This window comes from Fukomys damarensis, unplaced genomic scaffold, assembly GCF_012274545.1.
Source record: "Fukomys damarensis isolate Sample0158 unplaced genomic scaffold, DMR_v1.0_HiC HiC_scaffold_19, whole genome shotgun sequence".
Lineage (NCBI taxonomy): Eukaryota > Metazoa > Chordata > Mammalia > Rodentia > Bathyergidae > Fukomys > Fukomys damarensis.
In genome coordinates this window covers 43353918-43372507 of record NW_022900931.1, presented here as the reverse complement: position 1 = coordinate 43372507, position 18590 = coordinate 43353918, and the positions used below count along the sequence as shown (strand labels likewise).

The window sequence follows — 18590 nt, the reverse complement described above, 5'->3', positions numbered from 1 at the left end:
AATCTGAATCGTTTTGAGAGCTGACTTGACTCCGTAAGTGAAAATCCTATACTATGAAACTGTTTTATGAATAATACTTTCAAAAATGCTGCACAAAATTACAGAACCTTCAGACTGTATGTATGGTGTATATTTGAGACATAAATGAGTCTTTTTTTAATTTTATTGAGTTTATTGGTACATTTTTAGGGATACAGTACAGTCACATTCATTGTTGGGATCATGTACCTTTACATGGCAAGTCTTGATTCTCATTTTTCCCCCTTACCTCTGCCCTCCCCTCACCCCCTCCTCCCTTCCCCATCTACAAACACTTTATTTTAATCTTTTCATTCTCTCACATTTTTTTCTTTTCCCTTTTTATTCTTCCCCTACGTATCATACCTTCCCTACACCTTTAGCTCCTTTCTTCAAATTTCTAATTGTCAGTAATCTTATTAGAATCTTATGCATTGTTGCAGAATATTCACACCAGGGAAACTATTTGGTATTTACACATGTGTGACTTATTTATTTCACTTAGGAGTATATCTTCAATATGTATCCATTTTCCTATGAATGAATCTATTCTCTCGCTCTTTGAGACATAAATGAGTCTTATACTTAGAACTGGGTCCCATCCCCAAGACATGTCATTATATATATGCAGCTATTCCAAAACCTGAAAATGTCTGACATCTGAAACACTTCTAGTCACAGCATTATGAATAAGTTATACTTCACCTGCATAAGAATCACCTGAGCACATTATATATATACTTATATTTATATTTATATATATATTACTAACCCTACACACAGAATCTGCTTTAGTAGTTCTGACAAGGAACTCATGTATTTACTTTCCTAATAAGTTCTTGGAAGCTGCTTTTGATCCATAGGCCACAGCAAAATAATATTGTTCAGTAGAAGTCTCCTAAGTTCTCCTTCAACAGCTGCAAACTCCCTAACTATTCTCCACCCCCAAATTCATTGAAATTCCTTTAAATTTTGTGTCTGTGATGTTCTCCTTCTTGTTGTGTTTTGTAGCTTTAAAAGTCTTGGTCATTGTCACTTCAGTGGCTTCTCTAGAGAAGGAAAAGATAAATGCATATGATCAGTTATATTTTTGTAAAAGTTTTATGGAAGATTTTAAAGGTTGGTATTAAACTGGGTAATTTTTATTTAACTGAAATTAACTTACATGACCTGCCTTTTCTTTCTGATGGTGACAGATAAATGGAGTGTTGCGGTATTATCATAAAATAATAGTTTTGAATCTAAGACTCCATTTGACCTCTACTTGACCTAATGCACATGGATATTACTTTCCCCTCGCAGCTTCATCTGTAAAATGTCAATATCATAATTATACTTGATTCTCATTTAATAGGAGTATTTTGAGGTTAAATGAGAAATTATTTATGAGACAGTTCTGTGACCTGCATCGCAGTAATTAAGCTCCATATTTATGTAGGTCTTGGCTCTGAGTTGCCTCAGACCCAAGACAGACATTGTCTAATTCACCATGCCCTGCCACACGGGGAAGAAGTGCAGTGTAATTGGAAGAGAATAAACTCCGAAGTCAGACAAACCTCGGCTGGAATTGCATCCAAGCCACTAGTTATGTGACCGGAGGCAAATTCCCTCATCTGCAGAAAATGGTTCCCAAAATTCCAAAAACTCTATTTAAAAGTACATGCTGACTGATAAGAAAAACAAAGGGATCCTAAAAGATTATACAAAAATCAACACTTAACAAAAAACATAAAATGCTGCTGATAAATGAACATGTGAAAAGTGTTTAACCTTGCCATTCCTTTTTGGTACTGGGGATCAAACTTGGAACTTTGAGCTTGTGAGACAGGCGACAGAACCACTATACTATATCCCAGCCCTACTGCCATTCATTTTTAAGCTACAGAAATTAAAGAAAAAATTATTTTAATCTATAAATTAGCAAGTGTTTATTTAAATGACAGTACATATTACTACCCAGTACAATATCTACTGTCTATAACCTTGTAACATTGCATCGTGATACGATACTTCTGTAAGGTACTTTGCATATATCAAAATCCTCAAAAATGTTCCTATCTCTTTATAGAACAATTATGTCTGTTATCACTTATGAAAAATACTCTATATGAATTAGTCTATAAAAGTGTGGCTATATTGTTTATGATTTGCTTTCCAATACTTAGTAGGGGCAACATGAAGGTTTATGTTCCTTTTGATCTACCCCTCTGTGAAGATAAAAGTAATATTTAAAGTTCCCTAGGAAGAAATATACATTCTATAAGGGAACAAATGCAAATAACTTGAAAGTTTAATAATTATATAGGGGATATTAGAAATTAATTTTTCATGCAAATGAATAGCTGTTGGATGATGATAGGCATGTTCTATAGATTTGTTAGACATTGTCTGTTTAGGTGTCTAGGAATTTTCTAGTAAATCATCCTAGAAAGTGTTGGCATTTTCTCAAATTCAATCTTAAGGACAAGTTCACCCACCTGTAAGTTCAAGTCCTATAAACTTACTTCAGGTGAGTAGGTAGGATATTTGATGGTGCTTGAGAGAATTTGTACCTGTAAGAATTTGAGTTCTTCTTTCTCCTAAGATTACAAGTAGCAAATGATCTTTCTACAAGTGTTAACCTGTTGGGTGCTCGCATCAGTCTTATAAAACCAGTACCTGGTGCCTTGGGGCCTTGGACACTATTTTACATCTCATTCTGTTTGCATAGCTGGCTTCTCCATGTCCTGTTCCATTTGGAATCTTCAGAGTGGAAAAGGGAAGTAAAGCAGAGGCACAGCTAGAAGAACTCACAGGTGAGGTAGATGATACAGGTATTCTGAAGCAGGAAACCATAGGTTTCCACTCAGGATGTTCAGAGAACCAGAGAAAACAGGAGCAAGTAACAGAGACCATAGGCCCCCTGTGAAGAGCTTTGAGGATGATCTTGTGACTCCTAGGACCTCCAGCAAGAAGTCAGGTTCTTTGGAAAAAAAAAAAAAAGGCAGCTGTCTCCACCTGAACAAGGCCTGGTTCAGAAAATTTACAGCAACCTTAGCTATGATTCTCTAGGCACACAGATTTTTGGAAAATTCACATTTGTCAGCTGACCTAACTTCTATAAAGTCTCAACTGGCAGGTTGAAATCTATATCCCAAAATCACACACTTAGAAGGCTTCAATATATTGCCTTATGTGGGGGCAGTGACACGTGGCAGCATCAAGATGTGAATTCCTGCCCTAAGGTTTCAAAGTTCAGCTCTTAGTAGAAGGGAGAGCAACTTCCCAACCCCACTGTCACATGGAACCTGCCACCCATGCCACTTACCCAGGCTCCAGAGTAGTGTAGGCAGTAGGCAAAGCCACTTTCCCCTGAACTAGGCTGTGTGTTGGAGCTGGGGGGCTGGTTATTGTGGTAACCACACATACCTCATAGTCAGCAGTGATCTCTCAAGTGATGCTTCTCAGTACAAGGCAGGCACAGCCATCAAAAGCTATGACCAGGAAAGCCCTAGGCTCCTTCCTTGTCCCCTCCCACTAGAAGAGCAAGTTTGTTGCCAAGGGAAAGAGGGTGCCAGGCTCCAGGCTTGTATGCAGGTTTGTCAGTGGCCACAGGTTCTCGGGTCTGGAGTACTAACTCTTCTGACTTCTTCACCACAACTAGGCCCTTCTCACTTCGCCTGCATCCTGGTCTATAACACTTGCTTTTACAAAGCAAAAAGAGCTGTTGTGTACATGAGATCCAAGGCACCACACTCCTGGGGCACTTTTTTATTTCTTGGTCATCAATTTTATATAATATATATCAGAGATTGGCTATATTTCTTTTTTCTAGGGCTGCCATAACCAAGTTCCAAAGACAGGTATCTCACTGCTCTGAAGGATGAAATTCCAAAACCAGGGTATGGGTAAGGGTGTTTTCTTCTGAGGCCTCTCACTAGCTTACAGATGGCTGCCTTCCACCTGCATATTTATGTGGTCTTCCCTGTGTGCCTGCCCACACCTGTCTCAGTTCTTTTCCTTATTACTGAGACAAAACACCTGGCACCCAATGTTAAAGTAGAAAGGTTTATTTGATTCACAGTTTGTAGAGGTTTCAGTCCATAGTTGGCTGGCTCCAAGGCAGGACGGCATGGCAGAGGGACATCACAGAGGAGAAACAGTCCATGGCTGGCAGAAGGCAGCAAAGCGATGAAGTAACAAAGCAGCAGCAAGTAACAAGGGATGACAGCATCCCTCTTTCTGTTCCTTGTATTCTTCAGGCCACCCACCCTAAGGGTAGGTAGCACTCATACCCAAAGTGAGGCAGCCTTAGTCCTAGAATCACACTATGAATCAGCCCTCAGCATGTAACACTCTTAATCCCAGCAACACACACTCTAGATCCAGCCACCTCTGAAAAGCCCCTACTTGTGTCCACATGAGGCTTTGGGTAGCTTTGGTTGTCTAGACACAGCCATTACAGCATCCTAATCTCCAATTTCCATAAGGTCACCAGTTCTATTGCCCAAACAACCTTATTTTAGTTTAGTTGCCCCTTTACAGAACGCAACCACATTCTGAGATACTGAAGATTTTCAGCTTCACTATATGAATTCTGAGAGACACCATGCAGCCCGATTAGTGGCCATGTGTGCATTGCATTTCCCAAGAAGAATTTAGAGAGTCCTTATTGGCAGCTCATCCCTCATTGTCTCCAATGTATGGGAGGTAGGGAATTTTTCTTGACTGTGTCTTACTTGCTTTCTAGACATTAGAACACATTGCCCAGCCCACAACTTAAAGGTAGTCAGTTCAAGGCTATCATCTGTGGCTGTATGGATCCAGAGAAGGCAGGATGTGGCAGGAGGGCCTGAGTGGAGGAAAGCTGTTCACCTCATGGCAGCCAGGAAGCAGAGGATGGAGGAGCACAGGAAGGAAATATACCTTTCCAAGCCACACCCTCATGACCTTCCTCTTCCAGCCAGGCCCCACTTCCTGACTCTGCATTTAGCCATGGATACGTCAGTGAATTAGTCTGCCCATGAGAACGGTGCCTTCACAATCCCATCACTAGCCACACTCATGAGAATTGGGGGCAGGGGCATTTTAGATCTAAACCATAATACTTTGTATTGGGAGGAAATGTATTTTATCATCCAGGCCAGAACACATTCCATAGTGAAAGAAGGTGTTCTTAATAAGGATAACAGGAAAACCAGAAAAAACTAGAAACATCTCCAGGTAAAACAAGATGTCTGGTCTCCATATCCACATATCAAGAACCACAGATTTCCAAAGATTCCCACATATAGCTGCGCTCATTAGAATGAATAGATTATTTTCTCATGCTCCCTGCATCTCTAGAGGAAAGAGTGGTGGGAGCTCAGGCAGACCACCCTCCCTTCTAGTTGGTGGATCCAGCTAGCGGACTATGCATTGCTGTGCTTTAGTTCTGAGGCTCTCTCTCCTTGGAATGAGGTGTTCAGCTTTGTCTTATTTATTTTCTTCATCCCTGGGACAAAAAAAATCTAATGATCATAACTTAAAAGAGCAAATGTCTATCTTGGCTTACAGATTGTAGAGGTTTCATTCCAGTCGCTTGGTTCCCAGGCAGGATATTGGGAGATCCTCAGACCCCCGAATACCTGGAGAGAGAACAATGGGGAGTAAAAGAGACACCAATACAGTATACGACTTGCAATGGGGACTGGAAGGAAAGTATCTCTAGACTTCAGAGAACTCTAGAGTGGGTCTGCTTTTATAATGGACCAAGAAGTGCATAATTCATCGTAATTCCCCAAGCAGGGTGTAGTACTGTCCCAGAAACATTGAATGTAGTAAGATTAGGGTAGCAAGACAGGGACCAAGTTTGGCATCTCAAAAGGAGAAGTTAAGGTCTTTCCCTACACTGGGATCCCTGCATAATGTATTGGCTTCAGTAGGAGTCATCTTGTCTCAGGAGGGCTATGCTTATGACTTTCCCAACTCGGCCAGGGAGTCATACTTTTCTGTTCCCAAGGCCAGTTAATTGGGGCCTGTAACGTGGCCCCTCACCAATCTCTACATATCACGGCTGGTCCCCAACAGCAGGACAGCTTGGCACAGCGGCATAGCCGAGGAGAGGCACCAGAAAGCAGAGTGAATCATGGGAGGAGCTGGAAAGCAGACGTACCTTTCCAGGTTATGCCCAGAGGGACTCAATTCTTTCAAACAGGCCCCACCTCTTAACAGGAAGTCTGCCAAAATGCCCCTCTAATTCAGTCACCTCCCTGAGGCCCCACCTACCATCCTCTGAGGCTTTAGAGGGACACCTATATGTGAAGCATAAGAGGGTTCACAAGACTCCAATCCATTGAGTTCCACCTCTCACTGTAAGTAAAAGCATGGGCCCTTGTAGGAGACTCTGCACCCACTGGAGGGCAATACCATCCTCTGGAAGCTGATGGCTATGACTGGGGCCATTGGTATTACAGCGATGGCAGCCGGAAGGCAGTGTCGCTCCGACTGGGTTGGAGACAATGCTAAACCTCTCCACATCATGGACCACGCCGACCTGCTGATACTACCCAGGGCAACTGAGGCAAACCTGGGCACACGAATGCAGAGCGTCAGATTGTGGACTTTAAACAACAGGAAAGCTGCCTGGAGAACGTCTATAGACAGGAAACTGTCGCTAACTAGCATGGGACCTCGCATTAGTAGAAATGGAAATTGAAGTTAAATCAAGAATAGTCTAAGGAGGAGGACAGATTTGACTTTAGGCAGGGATAGAATAAGTAGAATGGTTAAATTACCACCCTAAGATTTTGATGTAGTGAGAAACCACCATAGGGACAAAAAACAAACTCCGGGTCCCTTCACCCACAATCTGAGGATTTTTGAGGCAGTCGGAGACTTAAGAGTGGTTTTTGTTAAAATCTATGACTCTTTGCTTGGGCCGAAAGATTCCTAAATAGGTAACTAAAAGCAAAACATTTATGTATCTGTGAGCACCTGAGTTCGCATGGGAGAAATCACACCCACTGAGAAATGGCTTGGTCTTCCCTCCAGTGCTTTCCTGGGACCAACAAGGAAAAGAGAGAGAAAGGGCCCATCCCTGGCAACTTAGTTTGACTCTTCTTACTCTCCTGCCAACTGCCCCTTATTCTCTTTACAAATGTGGGTCCACAGAGGACAATCTAAAACAAGTCTGCCCAATTGTCCTCCCTCACCTGGCCTCTGTAACAAAGGCCCTCTTTAAATTCCTTCCCTCCCCCAAAGCTAGCACTTCCAATCTTTGCCTCCGGGGAACAGGGACCTGGGGAGTCCCGTGATTTTATTCCTAATTGCATGTAAAGTGTTATAAACCCCATGGAGCACATAAAATTGTAATCTATTTTAGTCCCCATTAATTTTCCACCCCTTTTCATTTATAACTTGCTCTCCTCTCTCTGTAATGCTCCCTTTTCCCTGATGGATTTGTAAATTCTTTTTATTCCCTTCCACCCCCTGGCAGGCGTTAATTCAATCTCCGGTGAGGTCTTTTGCCTGTCTCCCTTTAAATCTTCCTGGAAACCCCAGTGTTCCTGGAGAGAGGAGGTGGTCTGGAGACAGTGAGGACCCTGAGCCCCAGCTCTGGCCGGCTTTCCAGTGCTATCAACGTCTCACCTCAAGATCCGGGTACCTGACCTTGCATACTTGGCAGTTACTTAGAGGTGACTGCCTGTCCCTCCTCCAACTCTCCAGGATCATGCCTGGTGGCCTCCTTCTCTGGAGTGGTTGGCATTAGTTTGCAGTCACGACAGTTAAGTGCAAGACACATCAGATGACTCAATGTTTCTGAGTCAAGTTATATATAGCGAGAACTCTCCTGCATTAGGGTATTGAGAACATAAATCACAATTGCTCTTGCTCCCCCAGTGAGAACAACTCAGAGGTGCCAGGGATTGAAACTGTGCTCAACTTCCAAGAATGGTATAGCAATAGTTACCCTCAACACAGGCAGGAGATGAAACTCTACCACGAACTGAAAGGAGGAGGTCCGGAAACGTGTCTGTGAAGTGAATTATTTGACCCACACTGAGTACTGAGTACCTACCAGAGGGAGGGCTGGGAATATTTTCCTTTAACGTAGAAAGAGATTCAGACTCAAAGATTTAGTGATTCTCCAATGTAATCTAGCTAGATACTGAAAAGCAGAAGCAGAGCCGTTTTCCTACATTTTAGTTTAACGTCTTTACCACAGCTCTCAATCCTCGGCTGTGTTAGCTATTTCTTTCCCAACTAACTAATTTATTTGGTTGCAGAGGATGTTTGAATGACATTATGTGACAGTTGTGCCATGTGTATACATATTATATACAACACACAGCTTCTGTCTCCGGCTGTGATTACAGTGCAGAAAACACAGATTTTATAATCATTTCAATTTTTTCATTTATTTTAATGACCTATTAAAATAATGATATGGTTAAGGCAATCAGCTAAATGATTTAAGATTGTTGAAAATACTGAGTCCCTTGAAGGAAAAAAAAAAGTCCATTCAAAGATCCTCTGTAGATGCTGAGGTAGAAGTCGCTGGGTACCATGCACCTCCACTGAATACCCCTGTGCTAAGCCGAAGAGAAGAAAAGCATGGTGGAAAACTCCTGTGTGTCTGAGAATCTGAGCAGCAGCACTCCAAATCTCCTTCACACGGGTTTGTTACAGCATGAAAGGAATCCTGTGGCCAGGGAATGAGATCACTTTCTGGGCAAGATGAGGTTTTACACTGCTGACCAAAATGAAATATACATTAGATGATAACAAAAGATCTGTAATCCGAAACATAAATAATAGCTCAGCTCATCTTATTAAAAATTTAGAGTAATGTTTTCTCTCATTCTCATATGTGCTTTTTTTCAGAATTAGAATTAATAAATTCCTTAGACAGTTGGCATCCCTGACTTTAGTTAACAGATATATTTGCCTAACAATAATAAACCCTTTCAGTGAGTGTGTTTGTGTGTGTGTTTGTGTGTGTTAGTAGGTGTGCACATGTTTGCATTTCTAGGGGCCCATGGGATGAAATTATAGTGAAAAATTCAGAGGCAGTATATTTTTCTCAACTTACCTGAAACTGGTTTCACACATCTTCGTTATAATAGGAATCAAATGAAGGATGCTGACTCATTAAAACGCTGCAGCAAAGGTGAGAATTCCTAGCTGGTGGCTATGCATTGCTGTAGGTTCGTGTTTCCAAAAGGAGAGAAAATGATTTTAGTCAATGTTTAAGGAATTACATGTGAAGCTTAGCCTTGGAAGATCTTTTTACAGGGATCTTCAAAATTGAGGGATATTTCAGGATCTTAGAGAACTGTCAGGCATATATTTCACTCAAAAGCACTACCACGGATAAAAGTGTAGCTACACTTTTAATTTCAGTTTTTACCAGCATACTGAGGATACTGACATCTAACTCTGCCTGTTTGGTCAAACATCATTGTAATTGTTCTAATAAAAAGCTAAGAATATGCTATGAGTGGTTTTCAAAGGTTTTTGACTTTCAGTCACAAACTTCACTATTAAAATATTTTTTTCCTCTCATTGAGTTTATTGGTACATTTTAGGTGTACAGTACAGTTACATTCATCATTGGGATCTTGTACCTTTACATGACAGGTCCTGGTTCTCATTTTTCCCCATACACTCCTGCCCTCCCTCCCTAAACCCTCTCCTCCCCTCCCCATTGACAAACACTTTGTTTCCATTTTTCATTTTCTCTTTTTTTCTTTTCCCTTATTACCTTTCCCCTACCCTTCCCACTTTCCCTACACCTTTAGCCCCTTTCTTCCTATATCACATTGTCAATTATATCATTAGGATCTTATGTACTATTCTAGTTTTTCACACCAGAGAAACTATTCGGTATTTACACATGTATGACTTATTTGTTTCACTTAGGAGTATATCCTCAATATGTATCCATAAAATATTATTTTAAATGGAAGTCCTCTGTGTGAAACATGTACATAAGCAACATTGCTGTTTCAAGAAAGAGTAGAGACCTTGAATCCCACCAGGTCTCCCAGCTCTGGCCAACCCAACCACAGTGGGGACTCCACAGAGCTTACTTAGAAAATCCTGAGTCTGTGTGATCTGTCATTAGCGTCTGATATAGGTAAAACCTTCAGCTTCGTAACACTACACAAACACACACACACACACTAAAAACTTCACAACAGAATTTTGGGCAAATATATGAAGTACATATTGTTAATTTCTCCTAACTATAGCAACTCCCATTTGCCAATTGCTTACCCATTTACTCAGAATTTTACACATATCATTTCTAATCTTATTTTAACTCTGTGCAATCAATATTATTCCTATTAAAAATGAAAGGAGCAAGATGTGGGGGCCACATATCTATAATCCCAGTGCTCTGGTAGGCTGAGAGGGAAGAATTTCTATTTCACACCCAACCTGGGCAATTTAATGAAAACGTCTCAAAAAAATAAAAAACAGAAGTCTGGAGTTGCAGCTCAGTATGAAAGTTTTCGAATCAATCCCCAGCACCACAATTAATCAATGAAGGAAAAAAAATAAATGAACTACAAAGAGATAACACAGTTGTTGAGTTAGTGGGAAAATTCAGGTTTGAACCTGACTTACACTTTTTCAAAGCTGCTTTCACATCATCGCATTTCCCAACCTGGATTTCCATAAAAACTTTGTGTAATAAGTTTTAACTTCATTTAAAAGTTTTCATTTTGCAATAATCCAAAATCCGCACACTTGGAGAGTCTAGATCTTCTTGGCGACAGCCTTAGAACACCCTCCCAAGAGTTCCACTCTCTTGTTCGCTTTTGTTAGCGATTCCGTGGTTGCCAAGTGACTCTTCTTTAATGTCACCTACTAGTGAGAAGAGAATAGAGGTGAACTAAACAGGAAATGATGCGTTCGTGCCAAATGAAGGCCAAATGACATCGCAGAGGGCTGTACAAAGTAGTGCAAGGAGAGAGAGGAAAGCGGTTTGCAAACCGAGTGAGCACACGAGGTAGTAATGTGGGTACGTGGAGCTCTGGGCACCGGGTCTGCACCAGCAGGACGGAACTCAGGCTGCAAACTGTGACTGAGCTTCCACCAGACGTGACTCATGGCTGCATGCTGGCGTTGTATTGCGTTTGTATTTGAATCTGCTTTTAGTTGGGTAAGTTGTTCCGGGTGTGTTTGAGCTCTTGCCATGAACAGTTTAGGTCTAGTTTTATAAGCACATTTAAGTACCCTAAAATAATTTCATACCGGAATCAATCCTTGAACAACCTTTTTTTTTTCCTCTGGAAAGATGGTTTCTGTACATTGCTCAAGTTCGAAGACCACTGCACAGAATGAATGGGTCCACCAACTTTGCTTGCTCTGGGGAAACCTTCAGATTAAGAATCTAAAGACTGGTCAGTTCCACCAAACAATTGATTAAATTATTTGGATTTTCTTGCTTAAAGATTCACAGAAACCTCATAAGAAGCGTGAATAGAAATTTTTCTACTTGTAAGGGTTGGGTTGTGAGTGTGTGTGTTTGTGTGTGTGTGTGTGTGTGTGTGTCCATGGGAGCTGTGTTTGTATGCCAAAAAGTTCCAGTATCTTTCTTTGCTTGTAGCAATTTATACTAATTTTCTAAGAGTCAGTAACCCCAAAATGTTATCCTTCCTTAATGTGTCTAGTTTAATTTACAAATGTAATTATTTTATCTTTAAATCTAGCAAATGAAGGGGATTTAAAAAGAGTTGAAGAAAAACATGGAAATGGAGCTTTTGCAATTGGGGAGGCAGGAGCACAGAGGGACAGGAGGGGAAGAGAAACAAAAAAGATCTAAAGTGTGTTGTGTACAAGCGCAAACTCCCCACGACAAACGCAACCATTATGAATGAAACATAAACATGTACTAATAAAAAATCTTAAAATCTAGCAAAATTTAACAATAGTATTTTGGAATGTTTATAATTCCAATTTATATACTTAAGCTCCCTTGTAAATATTCAACTACATTTGTAGATATGTATATTCAATTTCATCCTTTAAATACATCAATTGTTTACCTGAGTAACTCTCTCTCTCCCCATGAGTAAGGCAATCCTTATAAGTCTAATCAATTCAACTTTTTAAATTAAGAAATTTTAAATTCCCTTCAATACTCAAACACTGTATATAAAATTAATAAAACTTCAACCAAAAATTATGACTGAATAAATTACTCAGTTATATATTTTAAATTGAAATTACAAGAATAAACCATTGTTCTAAAGGGTCATTATTATTTAAGCTTTAATAGTAATTAAAACGTCAAATTTTTCTAGATTCCTGATGTCTTTTGAACTTTTCAATAGTTAATTCAAAATCTTATGAGTTTCAAAAGATATTCACCTTACAGAAACAATTATGCTACCCACCCAGGATAGGGGGATACATCTGACCCAGCTGAGCTTGCTTGACACCCCATAATTCCAGCTGCAACCGTGGCTGAACACCTGTCTGGGTTCACATACCACAGCTCTGCCCAAATGATCAGCGGGATGGTTTCTCATGCACACCACACGACTGTGGTCAAGAGGTGCTCTGCACAGTTCTTCCAAGAACACATATACAACCCCAGGTTCTCTTGCCTGTATTATGTTTTTGTTTCTTAAAATGCGTGAAAGAATTTTCCAGCTAACTCAAAAGACTGCCTGTCATAATCTTGCATTCTTCTCCTAATGTAATGGTACCTCAGTACTCATTCTTAATTTGTTCCGGGAGGTGTAACAAGTACCAAAAATGGTAAGTACCATGTTGTTTCGGATGGGAAGGGCAGTGAGTCACAAGGCAATGGATACAGACAAGTTCTAGCTTACACGTGGAGTACCAAGAAATGCCAGGTACCAGGTGCAAATGGGCAAGTCAGAACGCATCGAGTATCAAATGTGAGGAGTTTCAAAGCCATCAAGTATCAAGGTATGGCTGTATTTCTTGATACCTGAATACGCCTTATGACTGGCTGACTATTCAGTCACAACTTTTTAAAATCATTTTTCTGACACCACCCATTCCTAAGACTCACAGAAATTAATTTGGAAATCTTGCCCAGGTATTTTCAAAACCTTGTGTTTATCTGGAACTCTTTGTTCCATTATGATGTTGTTTAGAACTGTGAGCAAATGAAACATGAAAGCTTCAGAGCCTTTCATCTTAAAACAATGTGGACCTCCAGACATGAGTTCATAGGGAAAGCTTCTCCAAATCTTCTTCTGATCTTGGCCATCAGGCATGAACCATCACACATCATTCTGACTCACAGGGTAAGGTTGGAGCACAGGGCCAAGTGGTTTTCTGGCAGTTGTAGCAATACACTATGGTCCAAGTGCTTGGTGTGTCTAGTGATCCATATGCAAACTTCAAACAAAGTCTACAAGTAGTTGTAAATGGTGGCACAGGATGGAGTGATTGCTACAGAACACTACTAGCTGTTGTGAAATTTTTTTTATTTTGTTTTTCTTCCTGAGCATGAAGCTAGACAACATTTCCCAGGTTCCTGGCAATTAGTGTGGCCATGCAACCTGGTTCTAGCCAAAGGAAAGCTATTATGGATAGCTATTAGATCACCCACTCCCAAGCTTGCCCCTCAAAAATCGGCCATAAGTATCCTCCATGTGCTTTTCCCCTTACTGTTAGCAAAAAAGAACACAACCCCAAATGCAAACTTGGCAGCCACAATTTGGAGATAGTGCATGTTTTTTCAGTGCCAGGTCCCTATTAACCCAGTGTAGTGCTACATATTAAAACCCAACATGTCCTTTGACAGAGTCATTCTACATTTGGAGAGTTAATGTTATAGAGGCTCACTTTAACTATGCTAGCAATCAATGGGATCAACTTCTCCTTGTGTCCCTTAACTTGAACTTTTATCATTGTGGACTTAGTCATTGTTCATTTCTTAAGCAGAAGGTGCCCATTGGCTATGTCTCAGAATGATGGAAGCCTGAGGCTGGCCAACAGTGGTGTCTACTGAACCAGCGTACAACTGACTCAATTTGGCATCCTTTGAAAGAGGAGCACTGTTTCTTTATGACTTACAAATTGAGGCTTTTTCTGATGGTGAAGGTGATTACTGAGTTTTGGAGGCAGGACGACTATCTACAGAGTATCAAGCTTCCTCACGACACAAATGTGGTTACTCACAGTGATGGCATGGTTGTTTCCATCGTGGAAGTAGCTCACAGTGATGGATAGGTTTGACTAACGAGGAATGAGAACCAAATGACCTTTCCACCTCACCAAGCAGGATCACTGGAGTGGGCTGGCTTCCTCCACTGGTGCCATCCTATCATCGAAGAGATCTGAAAGTCTCTCTGGAATTGCACACACAGAGGCACCTGTGCTTCCCATTAACACAGTACTTGCATGTGTTATTTCTTCCCGCTGGAATGCTCCCACCCAACCCCCAGAAGATTGATTCCTCGCCCCCTTCAATATTTGCGTCACAATTTTTCTGTTCTATGAAGCTGATGACCCCTCAAAATGGGTTAGTGTCTTCTTTCTTTGTTTTTTCATAGTACCATATGCATTTTTATATGTATTAATTTTGCGCTCACTTTCTGTTCTTTCTCTTACCTGACTGTGACCTGGAGGGAGTGGTTGTGTCCTTTCTTTTGAAAACCACCTTGTCTTCATCATGTGTCAAACAAGACATATCTACTAATAAATCAATGAACATTTGTTTGGTATCACCCAGGTAGAACAACAGATTCGTTAGAGTTTCAACCCCCAGCTACTGTCTCACCATAGTTAGAACATAATCCAGGAATGGTGGCACACATCTGTATTCCCAGTACTCGGGAGGCAGAGGCAGGAAGATCACCTTAAGTTTGAGGTCATCCTAGGCTACATAGTAAGTATAAGGCCCAGCCTAAACTACCTGACTCAAAATTTTAAAAAAGAACATATATTGCAAATTTTAATAAATACAACCCTACCAGGACTTGGACTCATTACCTCTGCAATATGAGGGAGACCCCAGGCAATGTGAATTTACAGGTGTTAATTAGCCAACAGAGGGCTCCTCGATTGTTCCCAGAATACCATACAAACATATAGAGATAGTGAAATTCAATCAAAGAGCGTTCCCTGCCTCACAGGAAGGATGCATGCATGCACAATGCCATGCAAATCACGTTTAATTTACTGCATGTTTTTCTGCTTCCACCAAATTTGTTGAAGAAAATGGATCTTTCTCTGCTCATAGCTGTAAATTCCTACAGCATCAAAGCACTCTCAGATGGAGATGCTCTTTCCTAACTGATGTTTGAATAACAACAGGAGAAATTCTCTGTACAAAAAGATGAAATAGCTATTCTCATAGAGAGCTTTAATTTGTAAACAGACCCTTGCTCTGCAGAATAGAGTATATTGGGGTAACAGGCTCCTGAGTGGGACCTTGCTTTGAACCCCTCCCCCCAGTTTCTATGTGAGGAATTCCTGATCCCTTCCAATGAATTGAGAATTAGCCTAGCCATTATAATTGTTTACACAAGGGTGATTTAAAATATATCCCTGCAGTCACAATTAATTAAACCATACTCACTATTAAAAACAAGTAACACTTTGGGAATATGTCTGTACAGCATTACACAACCAGTCTAACGTTTCCCCCACATCATTGATGTGTTTTCATGGTGAAGTGTGGACCCGGGCACAGGTGAGCTGAGCCTGTCAGTGCAATTATGATAATTGAGCCACATCATTTTCTAATTCAGGAGGCCACTCATGGAGTCCCCTCATTTTTCTTGATTGCATTGTTGTGGGCACTTGGAGTGTCCTAAACATTCCAACACTTCACTGTGCAGGTATAACTGATCCAGTTATAACATGTGAGCCCACACTTCAGACATGCTTACCATGGGCAAGGCACTGGGTAAATCACCTTTGAGAGATATTTGCTTATCTAGTCAGTCTTCCTATCAGATCTATGAGGTAGGCACCATTACCACCATGTAACAAATGAAAAAACTGAGGCACAGTAATGTCCAGTAATTTCCCTAAGATTCTGCAGCCAGGCAACGGCAGAGGTAGGATTCAAACCCATAGTCTAAACCATCTTGGAGACTCTCTCCTGCCTCAGTTCCCCATACAACTTCCTGGAATGAATGAATGTGACTCAGAGGCAGACTGGCATTAGTGGTATTGAAAGGGAATTTTGCAAGGCAATTTTGCTTCCATAGTCCAAGCTGCACTTACTACGGGAAATTCCCTACTTGAAATTTTCTTTGTTCAACATGCCCGAGCCAACTTGCACATCTGAGGAATGTCTTTGTCTCTAGAAGTTTGTCATTTCACCAGAATGCAAGTGAGATATAAACCTTATATTTTAAATGATCCTATAATCATGTTACCACTATTACATGTGAGCCAATACCATGACTGAGCCTGCTTCTAATACATATTTAATTTTTGTAACCAATGAAAGTATACCAAAGATGCCTCACTTGAAACACCCCTCCTAGAACGTATATCCTCTTGGTTCAAGCATTGGACGGGACCAGTCTCCCATGTGTGAATGCAGACTTTTCTGCCAGTGTTAAATGAAGCTCTACTTTCACTTTTGTCTCCGAGGCGCCTGGTGTGTTTTCCATCCTCCCAGACTAGTGACTATGAGCCCCCCAAATGAACCGAAAGTGTGCCATTTCAATATGACTCATCCAAACAAAAAAGTGGTATCTGAGGGCCAATCAGTGGTCCTTATCGTGGGAGCCACAAACCCTTTGCTGTTCATTAAGCTTCTCTAGATGCCATGTCTTTTGTGAGAAGGACACGTTAGCATTTATTGCTGGTATTGATCGCTTCTCGGCCTTTTGGCTAAGATCAAGTGTAGCATTTGTTGCTGGTTTCTATTAATATCTTATGAAGTCCGGACTTTGCCCCTTGGTGCCTTATCCAAGAGTAGATAGACATCTTCTCCTGTATCTTTTGTTCTAGAGGAGTCTGGAATGCGTTCTTCTGTTAATGAGTAGGGTGCTTCTGCTGGTTCCCAAGGTCTCTGGGCACAGCCAAAATGTCCACGCCTCAAAACTTTACAAGCCTTCGATCTGTGCTGACACAGAAAGTCTGAGAAAGTGAGTGTGAGCCGGGTCTGTGGTGGCTCTGAAGGAAAGAGGCTGCTGGGAGGTATACTCAGCACCCCAATAAAGAGGGTCGTTTTGGACACTAGGAAAGTAGGGGGCAGCTGATTCTACATATTTCTGAGCTCTCAGCTCAAATGGAGGGAGAAGAGCCTGGAGTAAATCATTAATGAGTCTGTTCCATCTAGCTATTTTGGTTCTAGTTACAGTCACATCGATGAACCATGTGTTAAGTTCAACCACATGAAATTGTTCATTGTTTCTTATGTTTTACTTATAAAAATGGAAATTTTATATAGGTCATACTGGTAATAGCAGTTCTTATTTAACACCCCAAAAGTTAACATCATGGCTTTTCAACATTAAAAGGGAAGAGGGAAATACCACTCACTTCTCTCATGAATTACCCAATCATCTCATTAATATTCAGTAGTCATGAATTTACAAAGGTATGGAAAGGTGGAAAGGCTGCACTGATAAATAACACAAGCAGAAAGTGGAGGGAGACACCCCACAGCCAACTGTGCATGGGATTTTGGCCCTGCTTCCTCCAACACTGGCTCTTGATTAAAAAATTCGGTTGAATTTATGTTGCTTGGCATCCATAGGTTGTTATGCAATAAGTAATAAAATAGAGCTTAATGAAAATTCAAATCCTTCTGTGCACTTTCTCTTAAGTACTAGAGTAGGTATAGGGCTAGAACAAACAGATCCTATCCTCACGGGCATTTTTATTCATTCATATACTGTTTTAAAGTACCTGCTCTATGCCAAGATGATTTGGAACACTGCACTGTTCAAATCAGGTCAAAAATCCCTGCCCCCGCAGAGCTTAAATTCTAGCAGAAGAAAACAGATAATAAACAGGAAACAATTAAAAATTAATTAATGAGAGCTCAAATTGAACTGAACAGGTTAAAGGGTAGGGGTGACCTTTTTGAACAAGTAGGGAAAGGCTCTTAAATTGGGGTGAGTGGTGCTGGGATTTGGAGGAGTAGCGTTTTCAGGCAGAGGAAATTTTATGTGCAAAGGGCCTACTTGGAAGGCATTGCAGGATGGTTCAAGAAAGAGGAGGGAGGTACTCATGAGAGGCACAAGTGGTAACTAGTGCAGTCCCTGTCAGCAATCACATAACCAAAAAACATCCAAACTTGTGTTTGGTTCAACTACAGGAAAGAGCGGCCATGTGACCATAAAGGACAATAATGCATTGCTTAAAAGTGACACTCTGTCCTCCAATGAGTTCAGTCACAGGATAACTTTCTGTAAACACACAGAGGCTGTGGGAATATGGAACCATTTGGAGCCAGGGCCACAGAATGGGTGTGGAATGACAACACCAAGAGAAAATCATCCAGGAAGAGGGTAGAGTCCTCCTCAGAGAGATACCAAGAAATGGAATCCAGTGAGGAGGAAGAAAAAAGGGAAAAGGAGGCTTTGACAAAAACATAAATCCATGGAGTAAAATGCAAAGAGAAAAGGAGAGAAGCAACTGCATGTCCA

At 40.9% G+C, this 18590-nt stretch overlaps 2 long non-coding RNA genes and 1 pseudogene across 2 annotated transcripts; 2 read left to right on the top strand and 1 right to left on the bottom strand.

Annotated features, from left to right (window-relative positions):
- Nucleotides 1–811: 811 nt before the first annotated feature.
- LOC104868945 lies at nucleotides 812–10758 on the bottom strand. The gene is made up of 5 exons (XR_782136.1): nucleotides 10612–10758; nucleotides 9071–9179; nucleotides 5552–5624; nucleotides 2677–2980; nucleotides 812–1067 (listed from the first exon to the last, which is right to left on the bottom strand). It is a non-coding gene; the product is annotated as an uncharacterized LOC104868945 (long non-coding RNA).
- A 94-nt stretch (nucleotides 10759–10852) lies between these two features.
- LOC104868946 lies at nucleotides 10853–11899 on the top strand. The gene is made up of 3 exons (XR_782137.1): nucleotides 10853–11149; nucleotides 11285–11390; nucleotides 11700–11899. It is a non-coding gene; the product is annotated as an uncharacterized LOC104868946 (long non-coding RNA).
- Nucleotides 11900–16804: 4905 nt separating this feature from the next.
- On the top strand, nucleotides 16805–16948 carry LOC117286993 (annotated as a pseudogene).
- The last annotated feature ends 1642 nt before the right edge of the window (nucleotides 16949–18590 follow it).